We start from the raw sequence: 19,331 nt of genomic DNA, 5'->3' as shown, positions 1-19,331 counted from the left end.
AGCTGATAAGTAGAAGACTCTCTTCGTTTGAAGAGCTTGATACGTTTACCAACTATTGGTACCTTGACCATGGTCCCATCCATTTCAGTCAAAGTATAAGCATTATCATGTACTACTTTCACCACATATGGTCCAAACCATCGCTTAGCTAACTTCCTATGAGCACTATATTGATTGTCCAGGCTGCTGTCATAGACAAGTACCCAATCATTCTCTTGAATAACTCTTGGACGGAGTCGATGATGCTTGTCAAATCTCTTCTTATTCTTCAATCTTGCTGCCTTCAGCCTTTCAATGGCTGTCTTGACATCTTCTGGCCTTCTTTCAAGCTGCCTTATGCACAAAATCAGCAGCTCTTCTCTATTTATGCCTTCATCCCAAGGCAAGATGCTCCATGTGATAATAGACTCCTTAATAGGCATAATAGGTGGTTGCCCATATATTAGTTCAGTCGGCATATAACCTGTCACTGCACTATGGGTAGTTCTATCAGCCCATGATGCGAATGGAAGCATTCTAGGCCATTCTCTCATCTTTCCTCTGCAAGATTTTGCCAATGCTTTGAGAATTGGTTGATGGCCTCTTTCACTCTTACCATTGTCTTCAGGATTGTAGGCTGATGTAAGAGATAGCTTGATTCCCAATTGAGAAAAGAAGAGCCTCATTGGCATCCAATTCTCCTCTATCAACAATTAGCTTGGCAACACAGCCATACCTGCAAAATACTTCTGTAAGTAAAAATCTACAAATGGCTTGAGTGGACTTTGTTGTCAAGGCTTTTCCTTCCACCTGATTTGTGAGATCTTCTCTAGCAAGCACTAGATATCTCATATTCCAAATTCCTATAGGCATGGTTACTCGACAAAATGCTCAATGTCTTTATACATGTTTTGACACCAAAATTTCTCTTTTATTTTGGCAAAAGTGCCCCATATGCCTCTATGGCCAGCCAATAGGCTTTCATGAAATTCTTGCATGACCTGTTTTTGAGTATTCTTATCTCCTAAGACACGAACATGCGCTCTTCCTTTCTTTTTCGTATGCCTCCAAAGGTAGCCATCTTTGAGAAAGAAGCCATAAGCTTTTCTCCTGATTCTCTTGAACTCTTCATTAGTCCAATCTTCCTTCTTTGTCATAGTGCTCAGAAATTGGCCAATTTTTAGCCAATTACCTGCATAATATTCTTCTTTAAAGTATGAACAAACCAAAACAAAACATTGAGCATGCTGTCTTTCAGCTGCCCACCGTCCTTCCATGGTTGTTTCTTCTTTCTTTGCTGCTATAAATTTTGTTACAGCAGCTGAACCTGTTGTACTTGTTGTAATTAATGATATACCTGCATTTTTGACAGCTGAACCATCATTAGGTTCAGCGGTACTTGCTATTTTCAGATTTGAACCTGCAATTTTAGCATCATTTTTAGCAAATATAGACTCTGTTTCTTCCTCATCCATGATCTCTTCTTCATCTTTATATGTGGCGCGCGAAAGCATGTCAACTGGATTATCTCTTCCTGCAATATGTTTCAAATCAGGATTTAAGGATTTATTATAGGCTATCCATGTTAGCATAGCTATGTCGGGAGTGGAGTAGTTGGCAATCATGCCCAAGAGTGGAAGACAATTTGTTTCAACTATTACATGGGCGCCCATGAAGTACTCCCGGTCACATTTTAATGTAGTTACAATTCTCCAAAGTTCTCTTTTAATTTGAGCATACCTTCTTTGACGTTCATTAAGAACCTTCACTCCAAAGCGGATTGCAAATCTGTTACCCTCAAGATCATCTTGACCGACTACCCATCCTATCCCAATAAGACTTGTGTTAAGGCGGGGGCAGAAATTAGCAATTTCTTCAATTTTCGAATACCTTGAGTATGCTCTTTTTTCCATATAAACCTTTGGCCTTTTCTTAACAGTTGATAAAGATTTTCAGCAACATGAGCGAAATGTGGGATCCAAATAAGATAGAAAACACATGCTCCAAGAAAACTTCTCACCTCCGAAACATTTGTGCAAATTTCCTGCATTTTGCTGATAGCATCAATCTTGGGTGGAGAAGGCTTTCGGCCATATGGACCACACAGATGCCCTACCACAAGAACTTCTTCGACTCCAAAAACAGATTTAGCACCTAAAAGGGTAAGATGGACTTCTTCCAATTTAGACAAGATTTGAGCACAATCATTAATATGATCGAAAACAAACTTGCGGCATCCAAGCTCATTGAGTTCTTCATTCTTCTCATGAATTTCACATCCTTTGATCAGTTATCATCAAGGAAAGGAAGAGTTAGTTGGGGAATATAATCTCTCAATACTTTATGCATGGCATTCATCATGTGAGCTACTGAATCTGTAGCTCCTTGAGGTAGAGTACACATGCAGACTAAACCAAGAGGCGTCTTCGTTGTGCTAATGTCTCGGCTCTCCAAAGCAAGATGAAATTGATCATAACCCGAATATAAATCACCCATGGAATAAATTGCTCTACCTGCAAAAGCCTCAGCAAATTCATCAACAATTGGCCCCGAACCAACATTTCTAATAGTGACTTTATTGATAGGCTGTAAATCTTGAATGAATCGCAAAGATCCATTCTTTTTAGGCACAGTAAACCATCGGTTGGAATACGGAGCTGAAGATGGCTCCAATATTCGCATCTTTATCTTTTCATTTAAAAGCTCTAGTAACTTAGGCAAATGAGCCCTTGGTACTGAAATTGGTTTAAGATTCCAAGGAATGTGTGGGACCGTGAAAATCACCATTGGTGCCACAACACTTGGATCCACACATCCAAATTCATGAGGCTGAAATGAAAAAGCTTTTGCATATTTCTTTAATATCTGCATGAAGGCTTGCTTTTCAGCTGGCAAGAGAAAAGGGTCTTCACCAATTTTTTGCTCTTGTAAACTTTTAGCTGTAAATTGGTGACCAATATCTTTGGGGTCACGAAGGCTTGGCTGTTTGGATGCCCTTTCTGCCAGTCCTTCTCTTTCGGGAGGTAGTGGAGTTGCCACCGACTTGACCTTCTTGTCAACTGTCTTATACTTCGTCTCTACCCTTACCTCAACCTTGTTTGGCTGTCCAAAAGCTTAATGATCTGCAAATTCTTGAATTATGTCATAAATATCCAATGTGCATACCTGTATGGACTGATTTCCAGCCTGATTTTCTGCATGAACAGCTGCATGTATTTCAGCCAATGTATCATTATAAATCAGCCCATGAAATAGCCCTGAAATTTTTTCATTTTCAGCTAAAATATCAACTTGCTTTAGCTCTCGCTCCACATGATATAAATGCTTTCTTTCAGCCCTATTCATGGCTGAAAACTGTTTATAACAGCCCACACTGCTGGCCGTAAATACCTGCAAGTCAACTTTTGGCATAGCCCCCTTTACATGTGGAGGCAAATTTTTATGACATGAAGCACTACCATAGCGTCCACTTACAGCAATGCTACCCGAAAACCCTTAAATTCTCAAGCATTAGGAGGTACAGGATGATCTCTCAATCAATCTCTATTCCGATGATGATTTAGACATACAATTAGAAATTGGACAGCTTTGTCATTATCCTTACTTCTTATCCAAGCATATGATGAACCATCATCAAGGGCCTTTGTCTCCAAATGAGATCAGAAATAAAAGGTTGACCAAGAATGATAGGATAGCTGCAGGAATCTTGAACAAAGAAATGAAATTCATCTTTTACATTACCAATAGTAACACGTACATAAGGACATGCCGCATAGAGATCGCCAAAGGAATTATTGGCTGCTTTCATGCACCATCCCGGGTCCACATCTATGGGCCATCCGCCATTCTCGTAGAGACTTCTTGACATGACGTTGATCTCTGAGCCATGGTCTATAAGGGCAATGCATGGAGTCTCTCTTTCTCCAATCTTGACAACGGTTTCAGTGGTCGCCCTTGCCCAATGGGTACGGGAGTAGTGACTACTAGGAATAAAATGAGCATCAATCTCTTCTTGCATGTTGTGAAGATGAGCTTCTTTCTTTTGCATGGGTTTCTTTTTAGATTGAGAAGATCCCACCATAACATTCTCTGCAATAACTTCTTCAATTTCTGCTTCATAGATGTCTTCATCTTTGGCTTCTATGGCTGCAATCAATTCTTTGATTGCCTCCAATCAAATCCCTTGAGTATTCAGCTTCTCTTCATCCTGCAAATACACATGAAGGGCTTGCAAAGAAGCATGCACATATTCTTCAGTTTTCCCACCAACATTTTGTCTTTTCCGTTTAATTACATCAATTATTACATCATGAAATCCTCGTTTTGCAATTCTGAGAATTTCACCCAATGTAAATTCAATTCTGCTTCCTAGAATCCTTTCTTCTAGGATTCGCTTGAGATCTGTCGCAGTCTCTATGTCAGACTGCAGCTTGTAGCCGCGGGATGTTTACCTTTTCTCTTTCCTTCTGTCTTCTTTGCTTGTGGGGCATTTCCCATATCGAGCTTTGGCGGTGGTGGATTTTCAGCAGCCTTCTGCTGATCTGGTTTACTTCTTGTCACACGTTTAGTTGGCCCCGAAGAGGAGGGATCGGCAACATCTTCATCTCTTCTTCTCTTTTCTTCTATCATAGCTTCATGATTATTAATTTCAGCCAACTGAGCGAAAGCTGAAAATGAATCAACTAGCTCGGTCCATCCGATTCTTCCTCAGATGCATTGACTGGCAGTAGTTAAATCATCTTTGGTTGCCTTGCCTCGCTCCATGCGATCTAAGGCCTGCATCCACACTTTAGATTTTTCATCAGCTTTACATGCTTTAACAATTTCATTAGTTGGCTAAATTTGCACCCCCCCATAGGTAGCTGCTTCAATAGTTGCATAGGCTGTTCTTGTTGCCAAATCCTCCAGTCTTTTCTTCATGCCACCATTATCGAAATTTGGCTCAAGAGGAAGCTTGGTTTCGGTTGCATGAATTATACCATCCTTCCAAAAGACTAATTTTTGCGCTTCAGCTTCATGGAATGCACTGCACTCCCTCTTATCATGTTGTAGGCTATCACACCAGATACAATGTCTTTTAAAGCCTTCTCGTACGGGTCTTTGGGCAGTTGTCCGCCCTCTTTCTTCCAATTTCACATCAAGCCTTTCCACCTTGGAATTAATTTCCGTTAGATTAAGATGGAGATATCGCATGCTCTTGATCAACTCGTCCATAACATCCTTCTTTGGAGGTGGAACAACAGGATTTCTTGGTTGCTCGACCATAGAGACAGGAGGTCGAGATACAGGAACAGGCTCCTTCATGGATTCAGTTGGTGCAGAGATAGACCCCCACCTTAGGCGCATCCGCTCTCTTCGAGCAATCATATTAACTGCTTCAGTGACATCACCCCAAGCAGTCTTCAATCCAGTCTCAGAGTCAGGATCTTCAAGCAGATCAGTTAGCTTCTCTTGAAGAAAAGGATCCGTAGCCTTTAGAAACAATTCAATCTTCTGGCTTTCCATACCCTGCTGATCGTCAAGATCTAGTTGAGCAAATTTGCTTTCAAATTCGCAGTGAAGAGCAGTGGCCGGTTAGTCCCTTATTGGGCCTTTCAACCCATTCAGTGAAGACTTTCTTCGTCATGAGGCCAGAATCTTCAAGAAAAAATTATTCTCGAAGAGCCTTCTTGAATGCAGACCATCCCGCATATTTTTGAAAACGACCATGAATCCGGTCCTGGAGGCCATGCACGGCCAAACGGGCAAAGTATCGGCTCCAAGCATGATGAGTAACTCCAAAGAAGACCATCTTTTCCGTATAGAGGCGGATAAAAGAGGACACATTTTTCCCATTAAATTGCTTGAGCTCCTGCCCAATTGCTTCCAAAACCTTAATGGCAGCAGCATCATTTCGCTCTTCATCTTGTCTTCGCTGTTGTTGCAGACACAACTGCTCTGCTGAAATTGCAATTGTTGTTGTTGGCTCTCTTGCATCAGATGAACCAACTGCTGCAAGGCATCTCCTCCCGAACTTGATGATTCTCCCATTGTACTTTCTCTTCTGCGGGGGCTGACCTTTACGTCAGGTTCACCACGGTCGTTGTGTTGGGGGTTGAAGGTCTTCCACCAGGGTTTAGAGCAGAAGAGGAGTGTGGGATTAAAGGTTAGGAGAGGGAGAAAAGATTGGGGTTTGATAAGATTTGGGTTTTTGAGATGACTCAGTTGAAGAATAAGACCTCAAGCTTCTTCTTTTACTTAGCATACATGAATGGAATGAAAGACTTTGACTTGATTACATCAAATGCATATACAGATAATAAGCCAATACATTTACGGATTATCTCAGATTTAATCCAAATGCATACTTCAAATGCAAGCTCAAACGGGTTCTCTTTCATGAATATTAATGGACAACAACTCTAATATACAAGTATTTTGGTGGTAGACTCTTCTACATCCAAGACATAGATCAAAAACTCATGAAATGCATTGACAAAGCATAAAATTGACAAAGCATAAAATTTACTTCAACCCTGTTTTAAAATAGTAATTTCCAACCCATAAACAAGCTCCAAAAATGCACATAATCCCAAAAATAAGCTTCTCTAATCATTCACAAATGAAGCCCTGATGTTAAGAGGTCAATTCCTTCTCTTACAACCACATAGATCACTTGTTTTCTTATCAAAATGGACAAGAACAGTGGGCTGCCCTGTTTATGACTGGTTTTTTTAGTCCAAAACAGCCCATACACCTTCAAAATCCTCCCCCTTTGCTTGCCCCAAAGTCACTCAAGTAGTTGGGAACAAGACATCGGGCTTCATTGGACCATGAATATGGTAAAAGAATGAAAGAAGATGTACATAAGAGCAGGGTAAATACTTTTTCTTAGGTTTCCCCCTTTTATGGACTGTCATACCACTCATTTTCGTCATACCAAATGGACGGCAAGAAGAGCTCTCACCTTCTTTGTTTGTATCTCCTTCTTTAGCTTTAGTTTGCCTTGAGTTTGCATGCTTTGGAGCATGCACCATAACCTTCAGCTCACCCTCCATCTGCCACAGGTATGCAAGTCATATAAGTCCATTATTCGAGGTCCCATACAAACCTAGTGGACTTTTGGCACTTCTCTTGATTTCTAGCCAAATTTTCCTCTTGAATCAATGTGACTTAGCCTGCAGACTATCAATTACCTCGAGTTGATCAAGTTGTGGGTTCCCATAGCCTTAATTTTTGTCAATATACATTGTACAACTGAAAATTGCATGATAGTTACAAAAGAACTTATGAAATTAAGTGATATCTAAGTCGGATGTTGGGTAACAATGACTAAATTATGTATAAAAGTTCCTCATGCAAATCCTAATGAAGTTGTTCTACAAACATAATAATTCTATGATTTATATCATGAACAGAAAACTCTTTGACACCGTGTTGGAAGATCAATTTTTACGAGGCGAGTAGAAGCATTTACCAGCCTCAAAACTTCTCCATCACACCGTTCTAGTTCAGAAATTGGTTGGGATTGTACACACAATGCAAAACAAAGACACGTATGTGACAGAACATTGTGAGAAAAATAAAAACCTTAAGCGAAGTCTTTCCAATATGACACGCATGGAGATAAATAAAAGCCCTCCTATTAGCTCTATCGCGTTGTTTCGGTGGAGGTTAACACGAGTGGAGGATGACGTGAGTGATTACTTTGGTGGAGGTCGACGCAAGTGATTGTTTCAGTGGAGGTCGACGCGAATGGAGGATGACGCGAGTGGAGACATGATTACGATGCAATAAGGTTTTCCAATACGATGCGAGTGGGTGAGAAATGAAAGCCTTTCTTTAATACCTATCGTGTTGTTTTAGTTGTGGACGATGCGAGTGGAGACAAAAAAACATTGCGAGTGAAGAGAAAAAAACCTAACATGGGATAAGACTCACATGTGATAAGTCTCACATGTGAAAAAAACCTTGCAAGTGGAGAGAAAAAAACCTTGCGAGTGGAGAAAAAAACCTTGCAAGTGGAGATGTGAATACACGTGGAGATGTGAATATGAGAATAGAAAGATAAAAACCTGGGGATAGACTTTGGGAATCTACTCAGGCATGCAAGGAAGGTTCTACGACAGGTTGGGAATGATATTGGACGTAATGTTTGGATGGAGTACAAAATGTGGGGGCAACATAGTTGGTGATGTTGGGGGAATGGAATTATGGATGGATGAGCATATGTGATTAAGCCATAAGGGGACGGAGATGGAGACGGGCATCTGTGATAAGGAAGGGAAAGGAGCCGAGGAGAGAGGAAGAAATTTAGCGCTGGAGGAAATGGGGAGGAAAAAGGTGCGAAATTTTTTGAGTAGGCTTAAATAGGAAGGAACTTTCCAGAAAAACCCTAATATCGAGGCGAATGAGAACGTGACATGTGGACATAAGCAACCCGAGTATATAAGCACTTCTCGTTTGGCGGGAGCGCGAATTCAAAACATATGTCACCACTGCTATTCGTACGACAAAACCTTACATCACGATTGTCGTACGACCGACAATATTGCCATACGTCCGTTGTAGCGTAGAAAATAGTGCAGAAGTTCGTGAATTTTTCGCTCGTCACCGGGACACTAAGAGAGACGAGAGATTTGATCAAGATTAGAACAAGACAACAGATTGATGACAAAGAACTAGTGTATTGCAGTTTTACTCCAAGTACAAATCCAAGATAGCTCAATTAGGAGAGCTAAATCCATAGACATAATGCCAAGTCAAATATTCAATGGAGTACAAGAGCTTCTATGAATAAATCCCAAATCCAAGTGCTGGTCTTCAAGAATCCAAGCAAGTTCTAGACTCTTTGTAATCTCTTTTATCAAGAGCATCCAAAGAATCTTCTCTTGCTTCAAGTACTCTGTTTCAGCAAATCCTTTTCTAATGCTACCAACACAAGCAAATCTTTTATACGTTCATAAGCTCCCAATTCCCTGCTCAAGAGAATTTCTGCTTATAAATTCCTATTAATGCTGTCCACCTAATGAAGTACAGAGAGCCCTATTCCAAATAGTAGTTTTCTTCTCTCATAATAGCTTAAGAAAGCTTTTCCATAAAAGCTCATGTTTTTGCACGACAGTCCAGTTCCAGGTATATGCTTACAAGCTTGACTCTCAAAAAAGTGTGTCGATGCAGTTAGTCCTTAAACTTGTTAAAGCACAAAGCTTTATTACAGCATTAGCTTTTCGTGGAGTGTCGTCTATTCACCCTTTCAAGCTTATAACAAAAGATTTAAGATTTTATGCTTCTCCTTATCAATGTTGTCTGCATCGACTGTCCTCCCAGTGCCCCGACTTTGCCAATTCAGCGCAGACATCCCCCTGGCTCAGTGCATTTTTCACGTTTCAAAACGCTTTTCTGTATCACATAATTTGCAAAGACAAAAAATATTCTTTTGAAAATCTTATTAGAAGCTTCTTGCTTTCATCATTGGCCCAACGATAAGGTAGCATAAACCCTTTTCAAACTAGCCTTGAAACTAGTTCAAAGTTATCCCCTTTGAGTTTTCACACTCAAATAGACTAAACTAGTTCATGAAAGGGTTTGATTCTCCCTTGAAAGCTTGTACCTTCATTGTTTCTGCCCGATTTCACTTAGATCTTTTAAACCTTATGCTATAAGGTTTAATATACTAATTTTCATGGGATCCCAAACCTCGATAAGTCTCCAACTTTCTTTTGAGATTTCTTCTTTAGAGCGGATTCTCATGTAAAATTTTGGCTTTTGTTCTCTTGTGACTTGGCATCCAACTGCATACACTCAAGAACTTGTCATCATTTTTCAGATTTTTCTTGGACTACACATAGAAACACACAACAAGCACACTATTTGCACACGGATTTGTGCGTTAGTACTACTTAGCGTGTACAAAATCTTAGGTTGGATTCAAGCAACCACACACCTGATAAACTGCAAAATAACAAGAAAACGCTTGCACACAATTGAAAATAAAAAACCTAATGAGTGATGCTGACTAATGAAAGTCTTGGTGAGAAGGTCCATCCTCTGGTTTGCAGTGATGGATGCACAGTGTCACGACATCTGCCCCCTCCAAACCTGCACATCCTCCGGATGGGCCAAAGCTACCCATCCTCATCACCACCAAGCTCGATGGTCAGCTCGATCTCATCATCCTCTGCAACATCATCTGCTAAATACACATCCTCATCCTCATCATCTCTTGCCTGAAGTCCATCATAGATCTCATCATCCAACTCCTCAACTGCATAGGATGTATCATCTCTCCTCTTGAACAATTTGACCTTTTTCCTAGCAATCGATATCCGCAAGGCTATACCATCAAGCTCTGATAAAGAATATGTAGCATTGTCATGGACATGCTGCACAGTAAGGCCCAAACCATCGTCTCGAAACCTTGCGAATAGTACTATGCTAGTTGTCTAGACTGCTGTCATAGACTAACACCCAATCTCCCTCCTCAATGTCTCTAGGTCTCAATCTGTGTTTGCTGTTAGATCGGTCTTTGCTACAAATTTTGGCCTCTTTGAGCTTCTGGACAGCTCTCTCGATATCCTTTGATCTCCTCTCCAATTGAAAAATACGAAGAGCCAAAAGATCTTCTCTAGTCATCTCATCCTGCTGCCATGGTAAAGCGGTCCAAGTAAGTGTGCAAGTCTCTGTAGGCATGACTGGTTTCTGCCCATACATCAACTCAGCTGGCATATATCCTGTGGTCGCACTATGGGTAGTACGATCAACCCATAAAGCATAAGACAACAATCTATTCCACTCCTTGATCTGTCCACTGCATTCTTTGGCCAAGGCTTTCACAATCGACGGATGGCCTGTTTCGCTCTTCTTGTTGCCTTTTGGATTATATGCTGAAGTCAAAGCAAGCTTGATGCCAAGATGAGAGAAGCAATCCCTAGCCTCATCTCAGCATCCAACTCACCTCTATCTGCCATAAATTTCCCAATACAACCATACCTGCAAATAACATCATCCAACAGAAACTAACGACACTGAAGTAGCCTTCATCCTCAATACTCTTCCCTACACCTGGTTCGTGAGATCCTCTCGAGCCAAAACAATGTAGTGCATCTACCACAATCCAACAGGCATCACAATCAAATCAACAACCCACTTATAGTGAATACATAGCGGGTATGTCGCGTGAAGCTCGTCTCTATGTCTCACTGAAGAAAACATCTGGCAATCTATACGTGTCTTCACAAACCGTGAAATATCCCTTTACATGCCTCTCCACCAATAGCGCTCTTTAATCTTCTCATAGGTCACCCAAATAGCTCTATGTCCAGGCCAAAGACTCTCTTGAAACTCTCTCATGATCTGCACCTGTGAAGCTCTGTCACATACAACTCTCAATGGTTTTCCTCCTCACTTTCGTGGATGCTTCCAAAGTAGCCCACTCCGCAAGAAAAATCTATAAGCTTTCCTTCTGATCTTCTTGAACTCTACATTAGTCCACCCATCCTGTCTAGACAAGGTACTCAAGTAACGACCAATCTGCAAATACTCTCATGTGTACAAAGACTCATCAAAACTCTCCAAAGCAGATACATAACAAATATGATAAGCATGAATGGTTAAAACATTAGCCCCATCATCAACATCATTAGTGTAAGAAAAATCCATGTCATCACACCTCGCTCGTGAGAGCATATCAAACACTGAGTTATCTTTACCTGCTATATGCTTGAACTCAGGATTCATGGATTTTATGTACCCAATCCACCTAAGCATGGCGATATCTGGAGTAGAACAACTCGTGATCATACCTAGAAGAGGCAAGCAATTGGTCTTGACCACCACAACAACTCCAATGAAGTACTCTCTTTGTCAATCTTGAGAGTCGTGACAACTCCTAAGAGCTCCCTCTTAATTTGTGGATACCTTCGTTGCCGCTCGTTTAGGACTTTTGCCCCAAAGAGAATTGCATACCTGTTTCCATTTGTATCATCGTGACCAACAACCCATCTAATACCAATCGGACTAGTATCAAAAATGAGTACAGTAGGTCTCCCACACTCATAATTCGCTTTCTGAAGAGTTGGAGAAACTCTCAACAATCTCCTCAACCTCTACATAGCTCTAGTGTGTCTCATCTCCCAAGAAAATCGCTGCCCTTTCCTCAAGAGCTGGTAGAGATCGTCTGCAATATGAGCGAAATGAGGAATCCAAATCAAATAAAATACACAAGCTCCAAGAAACCTGCGAACCTCTGAAGTAGAAGTGCAAGTCTCAGCAATCTTCTCTATAGCATCAACCTTCACAAGAGGCGGTCTCTTGCCATAATAACCACACATATGACCAACAATCAAAACCTCTGTGACACCAAAAATAGACTTCAGCCCTGATAGAGTCAAATGCACCTCCTCAAGCCTGCAAAGAATCCTCTCAACATCCCTGATATGCGCAACCACAAAGTACATGCATCCATGATCGTCCAAAGTCTCATCTTTCTCCTTTTCCAAGAATCCCTTGATAGGCAGGTCATCAATGAAAGGCATGGTAAGCTCTGGAATAAAATCCCTTAAAACCTTATTCATCCCATTCATCATATGGGCAACCGAATTAGTAGCTCCCTACGGAAGCGTACACATTCGGACAAGGCCTAAAGGTGTCTTCATCATAGTCAAATCCCTGCTCTCAAGGGCAAGCTAGAACTAGTCATAACCAGAATAAAGATCACCAAGTGAATAGATAGCACGTCCATCAAAAGCCTCTACGAACTCATCCACAATAGGTCCTACACCAACATTCCGTATAGTAACCATGTTCACAGGTTGTAAGTCCTGTATGAATCTGAGTGTCCCGTTCTTCTTGGGAACTGTGAACCATCTATTAGAATAAGGAGCTGAAGATGGTTCAAGAATCCCCATCCTGATCCACTCATCCAAAAGCTCCACCAATTTGGGCAAGTGAGCTCTAAGCACAGGAATAGACCGAAGATTCCAAGGAACATGCGGAATGGTAAAGATAACCATATACACACACACCACAAACACAAACAATCACAGAGAATGCTTGCAAAACAACCAAATAGCTATAAAAAAGAAATCGATCAAAATAAGCACACACAGACATAACTCACTAATTGACCACCCCAAACAACCCACATCCTAGAAAAAATTCGCAATGACCCCTACACATATGCGACCGAAAGCTTCATCCTATGCAACAAGCAGGCACCCAAGACCCCATATCAGACAAAAAAAGAAAACTACAAACCGCACCCGTAATCGTATCACACAAGTAAACCATAATACTTCAAAAACCTAATCAGGGCATAACCAGAACTTTGATAAACAATGTCAGCCTAAAGGATTATACGTGCCCATCCCACGAAGCGTATTTATTAAAAAGGAAAAAAAGTGCAGTGAGGGGAATGATTTTAATGAAGAGTTCATTTTAATAAATTATTAACAATGGTTGAAATTTTATTAGGTTATAAACCTTAATAAGAAAGCGGCAGTTCATTTTTAAATTGTTAGTTACAATTTATTAATGTGAAATGGTGCTTTTAACGAAACCCGGACTAGGATCCCCAGACTCAGGTCTCTTAATGCATATTCATTGATTAAAATTTTAATGTGTCTTAAGTGCTTTTCTTTTTCAGCGCGTGCATTTTTGTGATGGCTAGTTCGTTTTTATTAAAAACTAAAGTGCCTTTGAAGCGCACGTAGCACGTGCAAAGTGAACGGCTGGTTGATTTTAAATTATTAGAAAAATGTGTGTTAAGCGCGAGCGCGCGTGGAAAAGTGGGTGAATAAAGTTCATTTTAACCATTTATTGAGGTTAAGAGATGACCAAAAATAAATAAAGCACGAAAAATAGATACGTGGTAGGGGCGTGTATGCAACAGACTGAGGGCGCACTGAGTAGTCCCAAATGCAAGGAATCCAACCAAAAAGCAAAAACCATTGAGACTGAAAAAAATAAAACACCTCAGTTTTTTATTTTATTTTTTAATTTTTATTAATTAAATATCAAAGAAATATTAGGGGGATCACATTTGATTTAGGAGATGTTCATTAGTGTGTGGGTAAGATTGTTCTTAGTATTTTTTTAATTGTTGTAATTTAGGTGTATTTTGATTTTGTATTTTATTTTTATTTATTTTTGTTTTTTGGGATATATTTGTATTTTAAAAATATTTAAAAAGTAGTCAAACGCATTAATGGAATTTTTTGAGATTTTTTTGAATTTAATTCTGATTTTTAGGGATTTTTAATGATTTTTTCTCAAATTTTAATGAATTTTAAAAGGATTTTAAATATTATTAATTTTTTACAATTAATTTCCTATATTATAATAAGAAATATAAACAAAAAAAGTACCCAATTTAGCAAGAAAATTTTAAGTAAAATTTTTTATTTTTTAATTGATTTTTATGAATTTTTAAATATTTTTAAGTGTTTTTAGATATTTTTCTCAGGTTTGTGGAAAATCAAAAGAGATATTTTTATTATTACTTATTAATATTTTATTTTTTTTGGGTTGTTTTTTTTGTTTGTTTTTTTTTTAAATTTGTGTGTGGTTTGTGTGTTTCCATTAAAAAATGAGTGCACCCCCGGCCCGTGCGCATGCGCGGGACGGGAGTAAACAAATTAGTATCGGCGGGATCAGACAGGGCGGCGGGGATGGCGACACGCGAGTTGCAGACGCCATGGGGCAATGCGAGGCGCTTAAACCCAAAAACATGCACGCGAGGCGTGGGACGCGGCACACGTGAATGGAAAGAAAAATTAATAAAATACAAACCGGACATCAGATAGAAAAACCGTGAAAAGGAAAAATGTGTCGGAAGACGAGTGGAAGATGAAAGAAAAATGCGACACGGGTTTTGGGGCAAAATCAGGGTGTTCACATGGAGAAAACACAAAAAATGGCTCCAAAAATACAAACGAGGATTAATATGGAAAAATCTGCCTGTCGGAATGTAGGGCAGAAAGAAGGAAAAATGTGCAAAATAATGTGCCCGACAAAATTATCATGGCAAAACACAGTTCCGATCAAGATAGGACGCGTTCACATGGAAAAAACCCAAAAATCGTACCCGAAAAGGGACTCGAAAATTAATACGAGAAGAACCAATTGCCGGAACGAAGTGGGATAAACAAGAAAAATGTCTGGGGAAGGGGATTCACAGGGGTAACACATTTGGGGAGAAGTGGGTGGGGTTCACATGGGAAAAATGTGAAAAATACGCACGAAAAGATTTTGAAAACCCGCAAAAATGAATAGCGGATGAACTGCACATCGGAAGGACACGGAGTAAAAACAAAAAATATCAAGGGAAAGGGGGTTGTCAGGATGGGCACGTCAAAACTCAGTTTCGAAGCAATAAAAGTATGTTGACATGGAAAACCGTCCAATTTACGGGAATTGCTTCAAAAATTAATAACTCAAGAACCAGCGTCGGAACAGGGGTTGGTAAAAATGAAAAATGGGCAGTTTGAAGGGATGAATAGGGCTGTAAGGTTGGATTTGGATTCCGGTGAATGTAGGATGTATTCACATGCAAAACGTCAAAACAAGGGATAAAGGGAAATAGGGAAGGAACGACCCAAAGGGTGGGAAAAGTTAGACAGGTGGGTGGGAAAGGGACCCCATGAGGGCAGAAAGAGATCATGGCATACATTCATGATCAACTTGAGACATATGCAGGAGGGGGTAGGCACATCAGACGCGTAGGGACGTGTCCCCACACTTAAAACCTTAACGGACAGAGTAGATTGATCGACATGGCCACAGACTTGTCAATCGACTGGACGCTGGCGTCCCCACACTTAAGACATCACATACACTTGCAAATAGAAAAGTAGGGTTAGGAACACTTGGCCTGTTTTGCGTATGGTCGAAGGAACCATCATCACTGCTACAGAAGGGTTGGGGTCGGCTGTAGGAGAGGTACCACGGCTTGCTCCAGCATTCACCCAGCATGGCAAGGACCATGCAGCAGCACCCAGGGAGGTAGCTGGTTGATAAGGCCCATCGGGGGAGGTGTCGTTGACGAAAGATAGTCACTCAACTCACGGGCACTCAAATGGAATGAGAAAACAGTCACTCGCTCCATTAATATTGATGGAAACCCAGATCTCACACCTGATTTAGGAATCGACAAGGGGGTGGTGCAAAGGGAGTATGCCAAGGTACACAATTGATGGTGCATCAGTGCGTCCAACCCTGTTTGGCATAAGTGCAAGCAGGAAGGCCAGGGAGCCTTGCAGTACCGTGTACAGAACAGAGTGACGTGTCTTGTGTGCTGATGGCAGAGACCCATCCCATGGGTGCATAGGAAAATGGAAACATATCGGACTCCAATTGTTGTAACGTCCCTAAATCCTCACCTCTCAATACTTGATTGAAGAAACACTAGTCACCCTCATCCCACCCTTTGTCTCATGCTCTGTTGAAAGATACAGAGGGGGCAGCCCATTCCTCAAACCCATTGATGTAATCCTTGCTGTCACTTGTGCAGAGCTTGTATGCCTTGTGCGCATTTGATGGTGCAACAGTGCATCCCACCCTGTGCTGGTATACAGTGCATGAAGGAAGGCTGTGGATACTTATGGTGCAGTGCACAGGAACAGATCGTGCATTGTGCATTGAGAGGCCCATCCTGTGCGTGTAACACTCTGTTCACACATCTCACCTCTCATTTGATTTGAAGGGAAAAACTAGTCACTCACCCCACCCTCTGGTTCACGCTCACTGATAGATACAGAGGGCAGCCTAGACTCATGTCCCCATCCTGTTAGGATGAAAGCTCACATCACTCAAGGGGTTGGTGATGAAGATCATGTCGGCTATTGTCATTAGGATCTTGAAGACGAGGCGTACCTAGGGAGGCAGCCAACAAGTCTGGTACTTCAATGATTTGTAAGAAAGGTCGTCTATTAAGAAGGACAGACGGACTGACATTATAGAGACAGAGCACCAAGGGAGGTGGCTTCTGAAAAGGTTCTGCTAATGAGTCAGCTATCCTGAACTGCGGGGCATTACCACCTTTTCCATAGTCAGCTTCCCGCCCAAGGTTGTTTCCACCTTTTCTTGGAACGAGGCCTGTTATGATAGGGAATTTCTTCATTTTCTCCCATAATAGTTTTGTTTGTTTTTTTCTTTTTATTTTTCTTTTTCCTTTTTTTTCGTTAAGAAAGAGAAAGGTAGAAATACCATGTGTCAAGACCAACCTCACCACCATTGTTAGATCAGACGAGAAGAGAACAAGGTCGGGTTTAGAGGTATCTGTGAGGGGCTAGTAGAACGAGGCCGCCTCATGAGGAGAATCATAAGGGCTATCAGAAGCACGAAGAGAAGGACAGTGTGACACCCAAAAGGGAGAGGGTAGGTCGACTATGATTGTCAAGATCCCCAAGGAGAGAAGTACTTCTTCAGACAATAGCCATTGATCAGGAAAGGATCATCAGAGGCATCAACGGTCTGCACCTGAACAGAGCCGTTAGGATTGATAGCAAGTACCTTGTATGGGCCCATCCACCATTGTTGAAGCTTGCTAGGAAACTTGCCAAATCTCGAATCATAGGCTAGGACAAGATCACCTTCTTTGAATTACTTGTGCTTGATGAAACTGTCATGATAGGCCTTGCATCGCGCTTGAGTTGTTTCCATACACTGTAGGGCCATCCGCCGTATCTCATCCAAGCATTCCAAGTGCAGGAGATGGCATTGCAGTGACTCATCATCTCCCAAGCATTCTTTAATTGCCACTCGTAAAGAGGGAAATTCCAGTTCAACAAGGAAGATGGCTTCTGTACCATACACTAGCTGGAAAGGGGTATGTCCTGTAGCTGCTTTATGGGAGGTTCTGTATGCCCAGAGGACCTTTGTAAGTCAATTGTCCTAGTCGTGACGATGTGCAGAAATTGTTCTTGTCAGGATCGAGCAGAGGATGCGATTGGTGACTTCAACTTGGCCATTGGCTCTGGGGTAATAGGGAGTGGACTTGCGATGGCGGATCTTATACAGCTCTGTTAGCTCCTCCATGATTTTGTTAAGGAAATGAGTACCTCTGTCACTTACCACCTCGACGGGACTGCCAAAATGGATGATAATATTCTCGTACATGAACAGGGATACGCTATTACCATCATCCCACTTCAGAGCTTTAGTTTCACACCACTTTGTGACATAATCCGTACATACTAAGATGTATATGTTTTGCTTCTGTCTGTGGGTGGATCAATGGGACCCACAAAATCAATCCCCCACTTCTCGAATGGCTTTAGCAGAAGAATAGGTTGTAGTGGCATGGCACTTGTTTTAGTGGGTTTTCCCATTCGTTGACAAGCATCACATCTCTTGTAGTAGTCATATCCATCCTTGTGGAGGGTCGGCCACTAGTATCCTGCTAACAAAGCCTTTCTAGCTGTCACTTCTCCTGTGAAGTGTCCACCATATGGTTCGTCATGGCATGCTTTCAATACTATGCTGATTTCATCCCCTGCAACACACCTTCGCAGCACTTCATCTTTGCCTCTCTTGTACAGTGCACTGCCTAGCAAAGTGTAGGGGGTTGATTCTAACAGAAGCTTCTTCTTCTCATGGCTTGAGATTCCAAGAGGATACTATTGAGTTGCAAGGACGTTGGCTATGTTTGCATACCAGGGAGTAACTGTTTCAACTAGAAACAATGAAGCATCAGGAAGGTTTGGATCATCTTGTTCCTCTTTTGCAGTTTGAGGGATCCATGATAGATGATTGGCTAGGACATGGGAACGGCCAGGCTTAGTGACTACTTCAAAATTCAACTCTTGGAATAGGAGCAACGATCTCATCAGTCGTCCTTTAACATTTGCTTTGTTCATCAAGAAGGACAGGGATTCATGATCCACATAGAACTTGAAATGCATTGACAATAGATAGTGTCGAAACTTCTCCAGTGCAAACACCATTGCCAAGCACTCAAGCTCTGTCACTGTGTAGTTCCATTCCCTATCAGTGACCTTCTGGTTTGCATAATATATTGGTTGATCTAATTTAGAGGGGCCATTTTGACATAGAAAAGCACCTAGCCCTTCGATTGATACATCTGTGTGCACATGGAACTCCTTCATCCAGTCAGGAGGTTGCAAGATAGGTGCTTGGATAAGGCACCATTTTAGGGCATTAAAGGCTTCTTCACATTCATCAATCCAAAGGAAATCCGCATCTTTCCTTAGGAGCTTGTGCAAAGGGGTTGCCTTGGTTGCAAAATGTGCAATAAATCTTATGTAGTAGCCCACATGGCCAAGAAATCCTCTCAATTACTTGAGGTTTGTTGGTGCTGCCAAGGCGACAATTTTCTCAATCTTCGCCGAGTCTGTTGCAATCCCTTGTGTAGA

The sequence above is a fragment of the Lygodium microphyllum genome, chromosome 14 (assembly GCF_053477565.2).
Source record: "Lygodium microphyllum isolate KBCC chromosome 14, Lygodium_microphyllum_v1.1.10, whole genome shotgun sequence".
Classification (NCBI taxonomy): domain Eukaryota; kingdom Viridiplantae; phylum Streptophyta; class Polypodiopsida; order Schizaeales; family Lygodiaceae; genus Lygodium; species Lygodium microphyllum.
The sequence above is the reverse complement of the archived record's forward strand: the minus strand, read 5'-3'. Positions refer to the sequence as shown.